The 12,447-nt window shown below is 45.7% G+C and overlaps 1 protein-coding gene across 3 annotated transcripts in view; it reads left to right on the forward strand.

The window, feature by feature from the left end:
- The window catches only part of GLIS1 (GLIS family zinc finger 1), a 1,244,663-nt gene that overhangs the window by 829,330 nt on the left and 402,886 nt on the right, over positions 1 to 12,447 (forward strand). The window lies entirely within an intron of this gene.

Consider the following 12,447-nt stretch of genomic DNA (forward strand, 5'->3'; position numbering starts at 1 on the left):
GCAGAATCCGGGAAAACCTGGAAGAGCAGACAGGAACCTCTGGGAGCAGTGCCTCTGAGTCAGAGGATGAATGGACCAGGGTTACCCGAACCAAAAAGGCCAATAAGGCAAAAAGGGCCTTCCTTAAGGACCCATTGAAACAGATTAAGGCAATCAGGAGTGTCATCACGCCTTATCATAAGAACGCCAAGTACTCTGTTTGGGAACACTTGGAGCTCTATGAGCAAATGATGGAGACTTTTCATTTGAAGGACAGCCAAAGCTGTATCCAATATGTAAAGTGGACCTTCTCACCAGAATACTCCAGTTTCTTTGCGGGGCTGGAGGACCAAAATCATTTAAGATGGTCCACCTATAAGGCGGCCATCTTGAAACATTTTTCTGTTCACAGAAATCCTCAAGAGGCTCGAAAGGCAGCCTACAATTTGCAATGTGGGGAGGATCAGGCCCCACAAGAATTCGTGCAAGAACTGAAACGTGCCTTTGCGCAGACCACTAGAAGGGTGCGCACAGACAGCAGAGAATTTGTTAATACTTTTTTCCATGCCTTGCCCAAATACATAATGACCCAGCTCGTGACAGATTTTCATGAGAAAGATCTTTAGAATGGGTCATTGAACAAGCCACCCGCATCTACGAGGTGCAGAAACCGGTGAAAAACAAAAAACAGCCCAAAAACCCCAAAACCAACAGCACCCCTGCTGCTGCCAAGGTGGCAGAGGTAAAGGTTACCCTCGTTTTGGATTTGGAGATGGGGGGGCCTAAAAACCTACCTGCACCTAATAATGCTAGGCCCAGTAGGTCCTCGGGCCAGTCACAGACAGGGAGCCAAGGAGGCAGCCCCACAAATGGGGTCCCTCGCTCTCCTGATTATGTAAGTCCCCGTTACAAGGGAAATCGACCCATCCTGGGTTATGTGTGGACTCCTCCAGCCCAAGGGGGGGGGTCCAGCCAAGCACCTAACCCAGGGAACTTCCCTCCTAACTTCCCACCGGAGGGCAGAAATTCTCCAAATCCTGGGCAGAACTTTTTCCCCAGGTATCCACCCAACTTCCAACCCCAAAATCATCCATCCTTCTTTCCCCAATTCCCTGAACCCAGACAACCTAATCCGGGAGAGGGGAGGCCAAGGGTGGAGGGGTACCCAAATCTTCCCAATCCGGGATATTACCAGAGAAGGGATAGCTACCCTTCCCGGGATCAGCCCAGGGGAGAAAACAGGGCCCCGTATCAGCCTGAGCGGGTTTCCCAGTTAGAGCGCCAGGTTCAGAACATGGCACAGGAGCTGGGTCGCGTGCTAAGGGCTCAGCAGAACCCTCAGATGGGCATGCCGGCACAGAATGCACCAAACTCTGGGCCTGGTGCTCCAGAGCAATGACGGGGGCAGCACCCCGACAACCCACCGGTTCCCAGGGAGGAGGCACAAGGGGAAGGGGGGTGTAAAGCCTTGGAGGAAGCTTCCTTCCCAACTTGTAAACAGCTCCTAGAAAACCAGGAACCGGAAACAAAATCTCCTACCCCTGAAAGCCTGCCTCCCAAGGAGCAGAGGGGGGTAGGAGAAACAAAGGACCCAAACAGACCCACTTTGTGGAAGAAATACAGATCTTCCAATTTGAAGGAGAGGGATCCCCAGAGGATCCTGGGAAAAGGATCTTCTCCTTCAGAGATGGGGAACTCCTCCCAAAGAAAAATGGGTCCCAAGGGATTCCAATCCAGACTGGGGAGATATGGAGACTGAGCTACCGCCGCCCATCATCTCATCCCAGAACCCACAATACCAAAATCCCCGGGTTCAAACCCATCCTGATGACTGCCTCCAAAAAGGGGGGGCGGCCCAGAACCGGAACCAGGGGAACCCACAATGGCTCTGATCTCCAGTTGCCAACTTTTTCTTTCAGATTCCCAAGGCTCTCCACAGAATTCTGCCCAAATTTCTTCTTTGCAATGTCCAAAACCAGAAAGTTAGCCCACCTGTTGTCCAAAAATGTGCATTATCTGTGCCCCCTTGAGGAGAAGGAGGGAAGATATTATGCCCCGGTACAAGCACAGGGGCAGGGTACGATTTCAGAGCTGGTGGACACGGGATCTCAAGCTACCCTTCTGTCCAGAAGGGCCTTTGATGAACTGAATGCAGGAAGGGGAGGGAATTACCAAATTCCTCTCACCTCACTTCCTGGACAACTCCAGAACTTTGACGGGAAGGAAATTCCCGTCGAGGGGACGGCAGATTTGGACATTAAAATTGGGCGACACAAGTTGAAACACCCGGTCATAGTTGTGACTCCAGAGGGCACCCCTTGTTTACTAGGGAATTACCTCTTGAGAAGGTTGTCACCCCTAATAGATTGCGTAAACAAGGTCCTCTTGACCCAGACTAGCCGACCCATAAAATTAAAACAGAGTGTCAACCATGTTAGTTTAAACAGCACATGCCACATGGTTGAACAAAATTCTGACCAAGTAGAATTCCACTTCCAGAATAACCAAATTCCAGACGTGACAGTAATAGCAGTAGGACAACAGACTGGTGATGGGGGGTCCTCTCTATTTCTGAAAATCAACCTTCCTTCCAGTCTAAAGTGGTATTCCACGCTGGAAGGAAACACTCTGAAATTCTATACTAATCCACAATCAGAAACTCCCACTCCTATAGTCCAGAAAGATGTGAAATCAGCTCAGAGCCTGGCTGATATTCAGCAAATTGGAGAGCAGTTGTTCATCCCTGTTCAGTTAAATGATGGGAAGGACTCTGTTCTCGCTCGAGTGTGTGTGAACAACGGTAAGAGCTTCATCAGCGAAGCCATGTTCGGCCAACTCCCAAAAGATCCAGCCATTCCCACATTCAAACTGATAGACAAATGGGAAATGGACCTGGAAGCGCCTAATTCCAAACATCTCCTGCCAAGCAGGTGTATGCTCAAAATCTCCATTGGCAACAAGAGCATAGTCCATAATTGTTGGGTTGTGCGAGATGTCACTGCCGCCTTTTACTTAGGCAGTGACATTCTCAATCGCTTTGCCATTAGTTTGGACCTAATAAACTTCAAAGCTTGGTCCCGATTAGCGGATAATCCCATGGGCTTTGATGATCCAGAAAAAGCATTTAGGTCAGCTCAATTGCTACCTTATGCAGTTGAAATTCAGATTAAAGAGGAAGTCACCATCCCAGAAAGGACCCGACAATTCTCCCTGGAAGTGAAAGTTAAAAGAGGACAACATTTGAAAAAACCTGATGCTTACATACATCTAAACGCTTCTCTCCAACAGCAAGGGTTGGGGGTAAACCCAACTCCATTAGTCAACATAGAACATGAAACCATTCTAATAGAGGTGGATAACAGCGACTTAAAGAGTAATACTCTAGCCGCAGGCACCATTATTGGAATGGCGGTTGATGACCGACATTTTTCCATCGATTTAGGAAATGAACTGTTAGGACCAATCCCCAAGGACTGCTTTGACAGTGACAGTGATGACAATACAACACCAGACAGGATTTTTACCCGGCATGGGGGGAACTTCCTGGTGTACACTTCCTGCCCTTATGGTAAGGAAGATGTGACTTGTGACTTCAGGAGGGATGAGGTGATTTTCCAGGTCCATGAGGGTTGCCTTTCCCACCTGAAGCCTCCAGTCCAAATCAGCACTCTGACCAGGGACTTCTCCACCCAGCTGGAGGAGGCCGCTGAGATAGCCAAACCAGACGTCTTTCCAGGCTTCAGGCAGATGGTGGAAGAGAGAGTCAGCCTAGCTGATGCCTGTGTGACTCTGGAACAAAAGCAAAAGTTGAAACAAGTTTTCTTGGATTTCCAAGATCTCTTTGCGGTAGACTCATATGACTGTGGTCGCACTGACATCCACACAACAACAATCCCCACGGACCCTGGCATGACTCCAGTGTTTGTGATGCAATATCGCTTGCCTCTCGCATCAATGGAGTCCTTTACTGAAATAATTAAGAACCTTGAGTCCAGGGGAATAATCCGTCCCGTCCACAGCACCTTCAATAATCCGGTGCTGGGAATATTGAAGCCAAACGGCCAGTGGAGACTCTGCGCCGACCTCAGGGAGCTCAACAAACGGGTCCATACTTCCCGATGGCCTCTGCCCTACATTGACCAAGGGCAGGCCCAGATCCAGGGGTCACAGGTATTCACTGCAATAGACCTGACCAATGGATACTGGACCGTGCCGGTCAGTAGGGAGGACCAATACAAGCTGGCTTTTACCTTTGGGGGCCAGCAGTATACATGGACCCGGACTCCCTTCGGATACCTCAACTCCGGCAATGAATTCAACATTTTCCTACATAAGGCCATGCCCAACCTGGGTGCGAGGAGTAACCTGGCTTATGTAGATGATGTCCTCATCAAAAGTTCATCTGTGGAGGAACACATAGCGGAGATCCGTTATGTTCTGACCCAGTTGAGGGCCGCCGGAGCAAAACTTTCCTTTCAGAAAGCACAGTGGTGTAGAACCCGTGTTAATTTCTTGGGGCATGAGATTACTCCTCAGGGTCTCTGTCCCCAGGAAAAGAAAGTGGAAGCACTTCAGAAACTGAAAGAACCCACAACTCTGCGGGAACTAAGGAGCCTCCTTGGACTGACTAATTACAGCAGAAAGTTCATTGAGGGCTACGCAGAGATCACCAGACCCCTGATTCATCTCCTGAAGGGGAGGGTCAAGTGGGAATGGGGTCCAGAACAAGCCGAGGAGGTAAAACAACTCAAGAGAAGCCTCTCACAAGCGCCTTGCCTAGCTTACCCTGTCAGAAACAAGGAGTTCTTCCTGGAGACGGGGTTCTCTAATACGTGCTTGACGGCAGTATTATACCAAAAGCATGACAAGGTCAATAAAGTAATCTCCTATGCGAGTAAAACTTTATCCTCTGTGGAGGAAAAATTCAACGATTGTGAGAAGGCACTCCTGGCAACGGTGTGGGCATTGAAGAATTACCGCCCGTTTATCCATGGGGAACACATCATAGTGGAGACTCCACACCAGCCTCTGCAATATCTCCAAAGTGACAGAATCCGGGCCGGAAATGTGAGTAATTCCCGAATTACTTCCTGGATTCTGTCAATGCAAGGCTTTCCTGTGGAGGTCAGATATGGCCAAAACAAGAAGAGTCCCCTCGCGCAAGGTCTGACTGACTTGCATGATTTTTCCAGAGAAAACTGTCTCGAGGACGAAAGTCTAAAAATCAAGGACAACACGGAGGCATACCTTAATTCCCCACACAAAGTCTTTGAAGAGGACAAGTGTGAGGGAATGCCCACTGTCTATGTGGATGGATGCTCGTACCATGTTGACAACGACGGGGAGAAAGAACTGGTGGCTGGCGTAGGGAATGCATGGGTGAAGGAGTTCCCAGAACCCTCCGCTGGATACAAAATTGGTCCCCGAAGTAGTCAGGTGGCAGAATTGATGGCTGTGCATCAGGGCATCCTCACTGCTGTCCAGCATCAACTCCACAAACTGGTCATAATCACATATTCAGATTATGTACGGAACGGGTTCGTGGAGCACCTGGTTAATTGGAAAACCAGAGGCATGTTATGTGCTAATAACAAACCCTTGAAACATGGGAAGTTGATCCAAAACATTGATGATCTGGTCACCTCGAATGAGATGACCATCTATTGGAAAAAGATCAAGGGTCATTCCAAAGTAGAGGGACCAGACAAAACTGGAAATGACTTAGCTGATCAGCTGGCCAAAACCAGGGCCATCCAAGGGGATCTAATTGAGATTGAGTCCCTGTTGGGGGAAATCCAGGTCACTGCTATCACTAGGTCCCAGACAAATGCTCACAATGACCTTTCAATTGCACAATGGAGTAAGGAGACCCCTGATGCTGATTTGATTACCGCTCAGAAGGGGGATCCAATAATTGGTAAATTTTACCAACACATTGAGGACCCTGAGAACTTTCCCCTGACAGATACCGATTACATCAGGAAAGAGGACCTTAGAGTGTTGATGAAATGTCCAAAAATGTTCCGGATCCAAGACGGTTTGTTGGTAAGGAAATCCAAAGCTGGCCACAATCAGTGGGTGGTTCCAACCTCATTCCGAAGCCTGATGTTAAGTCACGCCCATGATGCGGCCACCGCCGGTCATAGGGGGTTTCACACAACACTGGAAATCTTAAGAGAGGTTGCATACTGGCCACACATGGGCCAGGACATCAACCAATACTTGAAGGGTTGTCTTGTGTGTGCACAATTTCAGCCAACATCCCTCACACACCGGGCGCCTCTTCAAAAGAGGGGGATGACACTGCCATGGTCAGATTTACAAATCGACTTCGTAGGCCCTGTGATTCGCTTGTCTAGAGGAAATAAGTACATGTTGACTGTGACATGCTTGTTTACCAAGTGGGTGGAATGTCTCCCAGCCCCAAATTGCAAGGCAGAAACAGCAGCTGCCCTGATGATTAACCACTTCTTTTCCCGTTTTGGTCAACCTCAAAGGATTGAGTCAGACAGAGGTAGCCACTTCACCAGTGAAGTAATGACAAATATGTGGGAGATACTGGGGGTCCAGAGAAAGCTACACATTGCTTACAGGCCAGCTTCTTCTGGAGCAGTGGAACGCTATAACCGGACAATTGTGAGCATATTAAAGAAGTTTGTGGCAGATTCTGGGCCAAGTTGGGATATCCGATTACCTCTGGTCCTAATGGCCATCAGATCTACCCCTTCATCTGCAACCAAAATGTCACCATTTGAGTTGATGACTGGACGCAAGATGGTGCTTCCTCAGCATTTGCTCTACAGAACCCAAGAGCAAACGTTGATAAATGCCTCCACAACTCATGAGTATGTGGAGAATTTAAGGAAACACCTTCAGCATGCTTTTGCCTATGCTCAGCGGAATCTAGAAAGATCAGCTGAGAGTATGAAGACCCACTATGACCTGAAAACTTCCAGGAAGGAATATCAGGTGGGGTACCGGGTCTATCTATACAATTTCCAAAGGAACCAGGCCAAGCAGCGAAAATGTTTGCCTACATGGAAGGGATACTATGAGATTATAGACAAGATCTCCCCTGTGGCCTACAAGATCCGCATCCCCAAAGGCGGTTTGGCAGAGGGGGAAGACAAGTGGCTACATATAAATCAGCTAAAGTGTTGCCATCCCAGGCACACTCTGCAACAACTGGAGGAATCCTCTGGAATCCTAGAGGGTACTGTCTCAGATTAATTCAGTTCTAACTAAAAATATCCTACATATCGCCTATCAAATTCTGAGTTTCTCAATGTGGGTGTTTTCGTTTTTGAATGCAAAAAGAAATGTGCATGCTCATATGTTTTGACTATAAATTTATATGCCACCCCACTATATCAATCGTGGGGGAAAAATGTCTATGAATAGGTATTGCCGCTCTTCCTTTGTCGTCCTAGGAGAAAGAAAACCTTGAGACTGGCCAGGGAGGACGATCCGGAGACCGGGAGCAGAGACGCGAGGGGCCCAGGGTACTGCCCAATATTCCCATCAGGACCGGCGAGGAGAACCGATCGATCAGTACCGGATGGAGGAAAAGATGCTGAACTGTGCCATTTGCAGAATTGGAAGAAGATTATGCGGACAGACCAGTGCGTGGGTCAAAACCCTTGTGCACCCGACTCCCCATCGACTCAAATTCAAAGGGCAGTCACGTGGGGGGATTTGTTGGGTGTCCTGACCCACGTTTGAGCTATCATGCTGCAACATTTGGTGCTGTGGGCTTAGAAAATCCAAGATGGCCAAAAAGCCCACAAGTGCTCCAGAATCCAGGAGAACCACGCAGTTTGTGCGCACACCAAAATGGTTACCTCACTTGCCACCCACCAGTGTAAAGAAAGATCTTTGTTAACAAAATCCACTGTTACTGATGTCAAAAAGTTGCTGAAATCGTGGCTCACCGGACCACTTTAAAGATTCAACCCTTTTGTGGGGTTCCACATAACCATTTTACTGTAAGGAGCCCCATCAAAACAATGTTAAGCAAGGATTATTTACTACCATGTAAGAACCATTCCTGTTTGGAATGCATTAATCCAAGAAAGATCCCAAAAATGGATGCAGTACCAACAAAATCCTCAAGGCGGCGCTAGCGGTCTAAACTCTGACAGGAGAACTAAGTGCAGTTGCTGACAAAGGGATTTGACTCAGCTGACTTCAAAGGCTGCATTTTAATTAAAAATTAGCCACCTGCTGTTCCCAGAGGCCAGAAGCCTGGGAAACCCTCTCACCTCAAGAGATTCACACCACAGCCCAGGATATCACATGGTCATAATAACCAAATGCAAAGTGACCCCCTGGTCTGCTGACCTCAACCTCCTGGAGACCACACAATAGGCTATTGCACTTGAATAGAATATGTTGATTTTGACTGTTTCCTGTCAACAAAGGCCTGCCTGCCAGAAGACACATGTGATCACTGACCCACCCAAGTCTTGGAGGCGGACTCCAACACTCTGAAAACTGAATTGAAAGCAAAATATATATTTACAGAAACACTGATAACTCTTTGTAATCAAATGACAGGAATGTATAACTTTGAGAGCCTTCATTTAAAAAATGTACCTTCGATTCAAGCCCAAACTCCAATTTGTGTGATGTTCTGGGGCAAAACCCTGCTATTTATGTATACTACAGACTCTGTGTTTAAGCTAGAGACATGGTAATTTACTGGAGTATGTATGGACAGGCCGTGTACATGTGTATAAATCTGGAGAAAAATCTGATGTTGCAAAACCCACTAAAAAGCACCAAAGGTTGCCATTTCTGAATGCAAGCCCCCAGGAAGAGCAGAGTTTGAACAGGGTATATCTCATGTGATATGTGATGGGTGCATGTAATTTCAAACCACTGTGTATCTATGAAATATGTCTTTTTGATCAAATATAGATTTGTGCGCAATTTGACAAGGGAGTGTCCTTTCTACAGGCCATATAATGACATCGCTCTGACACTCCACTTCTTTTCCCCAATCAAGAGAGAAAGGAAAGCTTGACCAATGGGCAGTTGAGAGAGGGGCTGGCTAGTGATGCTGCACACACACCCACTTTCAAAACACATAAAAGCAGACAGTCAGGACAGATAGGGAGATTCTATTCCATCTGCTGCGGGACGCTCTGCCGGGAAAATCCATACTTTACCTCCATCAACCTCCAGAGAGCCAACATAGAGACTTCAATCTATCCACCTTCAGAGACCAAGACTTTACTTCAGAATTTGTAGCAGAGAGGTCAACTACAAGCTAAATCCCTCTTTAGCAGGCCTCAATTCATTGGCACTATTCACAGCCAGGCAAGCTGTTTGAATTCTTTGCAAGAACTCTTGCCATTTGCCAGGGAGCAGTGTTGTATCCAGAGAGAGACCAGCTGAACCGGAGACTGCTGTATCCGGACCCACAGACCTGATCAGAACGAGAGACCCAGACCACCAGAGTAGAGCTGGCCCAGACGCTGTGCGCAGAAACCGTCCATGGCGAGTGCAGAAAACCTGTTGACCAGATCCGTGGCGAGGCATATTTCTAAATATATCGTGAGTACCTAGCAGAACTGTGCAGAACCAATCTCTTAGTTAAAATAATATAATTCAATCTATTTTAATCTACCCAGAACTGCCTCCTAACTGTCACCTGTCATTTGCAAAGCTGTCACTTGTCATTTTCTAGCTGCAATCTGTAACCTGTCGCTTTGAACTTTTAAAATTTCAAATCCGAAAAACTACCTTTATTTAATCGTCCGTATCTCTGGAACCGTTTGGGCTAGGAACTTGGTATAACTTTCCTCTGAAATCTTAGAATCTGAGCTTCTCAACAAGCCTAGAACCCACTTGCTACTCCGTATACTTTTGCCGTAATCACGATTCTCGCACTCGCGAATTTTACCACGATTTGCGATTTCGTTAAAAATCCAGCCACGTGTGAAAACAGCAGCCTCATTGCTTTCCTTTGCCAAAAATTCGTTTAACCTGCTAGTTACTCCTAGATCCTTGCTAAAGTGAGCCTGAACTCATCCCAAGTATATTTCACTCACCCTGAACCTCCTGAAGGGAATTAAAAGCATTTTCAGCATATTTCTCACTGCATTGTCACCACATTCAAAGCATTTTGTCTGTGTTTCAAAACTCCTATCTGTTGTATAAGCTGCTGGGGGGGAATTGAACTGAATTCTATTTGATTGCATTCCTAAGAACTGTGTCATCTTCATCTCCTTACAGTGCATAAAAGGGGGGGTGAATTGTCCAAGAAAGTGATTACATTGTCTTTTGCTGAAATCCTATCAAGTTATTTTCTGTACTGCATTTCATTCCACATTGCATCCATTTGAAACCATAAAAGTATTGTTGCTATCGTATCCATCCTATAACCACTCATCATTGATTATAAAGAAGTGTGCTAGTGCCGGACTATCCATTATTGATTACTGCTCAGATTAAGTGTGATATTCAATTATTAATTTATTATAAAGTGTGATATATATATATATATTGTTTAAATGATCAAATAAACCGTTTAAACTTGCAAAACAGAACTACTTCGTGGCTCAGTGGGGTCAGGGGGATTCCAAGAGAGGGATGTTATATAGGGGTAGTCATCCAGAACGCATGAACTGGACGTAAAGATATATCAATAATGGTTTCCATTCAGTATCCCAGACTAGGCATTGACTTAGCTGTAGTGTTGAATTGAATCCTCTTACATACTGCACTTCCCCCCTCCCCTCCCCCTTGCACTTTTTCCCTTCCCTCTAACCCTGCACTTGCACGATCTAAATGATACCTGGCCTAGTAGGATCATTGTCTGTCTTCCCTTTGTTCCCCCCTTCCTGCCTCGTCGCGCCTTGAAACACTTGTGTATAGGCGCGTTACAAATGCCATATCATATCATATCATATCACATCACAAAGTTGATACAGCAGTGGTCAGCACGCCACAGCAGTCCAAGATGGCGCCCCTGAGAATACTGCTTTAGTTAAGATGTCATGGACCAATGACAGTATGGATGACATTTTAATTGTATGATAACATACTGGCAAAGTCACAGTACATCCCTGTTAGGAACTGCTGCCTCTCGGTGTGTTATGCAGAAGTAACACAAACACAACCACCCCATTATATTGCCATGGGTTTAGAGTAAAAGTAGGCCCCTTGACTCCATTGTTGTCTTTGTTGTGGAGCTACGTTTCATCGGTCTCACACTCATAGACAATGTTAAACTGCACGCTATGTATTCAATGTGTGAGATCATTAGTTTGATTGGCAACCGTTGCCATGCACTAATAGTGATCATGGAGAACTAATACTTAGCAGAGGCAATCCATTCATTATCGACTATGAATCAGTCAGCATGTATGATTTCTCTTAATATGAATGTAACACTGTTCCTTGGGCGTCCAGAGTTTTATGTTAAGATGTCCGGTGGGAAGAAAATAAATACACTGAACCTTTTGCCTCGTTGGATTTCTCCAGTTCAAATATAAAGTATTAAAATGCATGATAATATCCCTAGAACCGTTTCAAGTATGGATGAATATCCTTTGCACTATTTCCTAGAATGTATTCAAATTGTATTGGACTTTTCTCTGTCGTGTCCTCTTGAAATGCTCTAGAAGTTCTGGAATGCACCAGGCCCTGCTCCCCCAGGCCCTTTTTTCACACAAGGTTCGCTAGTGAAAATGCACTGAGCTCTGCTGGCTGCAGCCTGCGCCTGTGTTTGGCATCTCAAATCTCAATCTCACGACTTTGCTGCTCCAAGAAACGCTCAGCACGTGCTAAAAGAGTAGCGCGCGTCAAGTAGGATTACAGATGACGAAATTCCACATTTTGGTTTGCCAATTTTTTGAATGTGTGCATTGCATGTTGCCAATTTCATTAAAAAAAAAAAAAAAAGGAATCTGTACATTTGCAGTAAATTCATGCTACAAAAAGTCAGCAAATGGACTGTTTCGGGACATTTTCTCAGCGAAATAAGTGAACAGTTTTCCCTGATAGTTTTAAACTAGAATGTTCCTATTATTTTGCTGATAACAAATCCTGCCCACTGGTTTTGTATAGGAATATTTTATCAGCAATTTGACTTTTAAAGGCATACTTATAAAATAAAATCATACCATTCCAAATTGTATTAAGTGAAAAATGATACGTTTTCCTTAATTATGATGTTGGAATGTAAATTTGGCATGGTTCAAATTTGGAAGTCTCGTTGGCAGGAATGAATTAACTATCAAACCAACAAAACATTATTGATGTCACTTTCTTTTCATCACTCACTCTGTCTTGCAGCTTGAAGAAATTTAAATGACAGCTGTTCCTGTAATATAACTGACTTTAACTCATTGCATTCACCTCAGGACACTCTAGAAAGTTAAGAGCACATGTTCATAGCTTTCTTTAATACATTCTGGGCCACGTTCACAAATTGGTCACATGGAGTAACTCTGACTTACA

The sequence above is a fragment of the Ambystoma mexicanum genome, chromosome 1q (assembly GCF_040938575.1).
Source record: "Ambystoma mexicanum isolate Mex_15411 chromosome 1q, UKY_AmexF1_1, whole genome shotgun sequence".
Lineage (NCBI taxonomy): Eukaryota > Metazoa > Chordata > Amphibia > Caudata > Ambystomatidae > Ambystoma > Ambystoma mexicanum.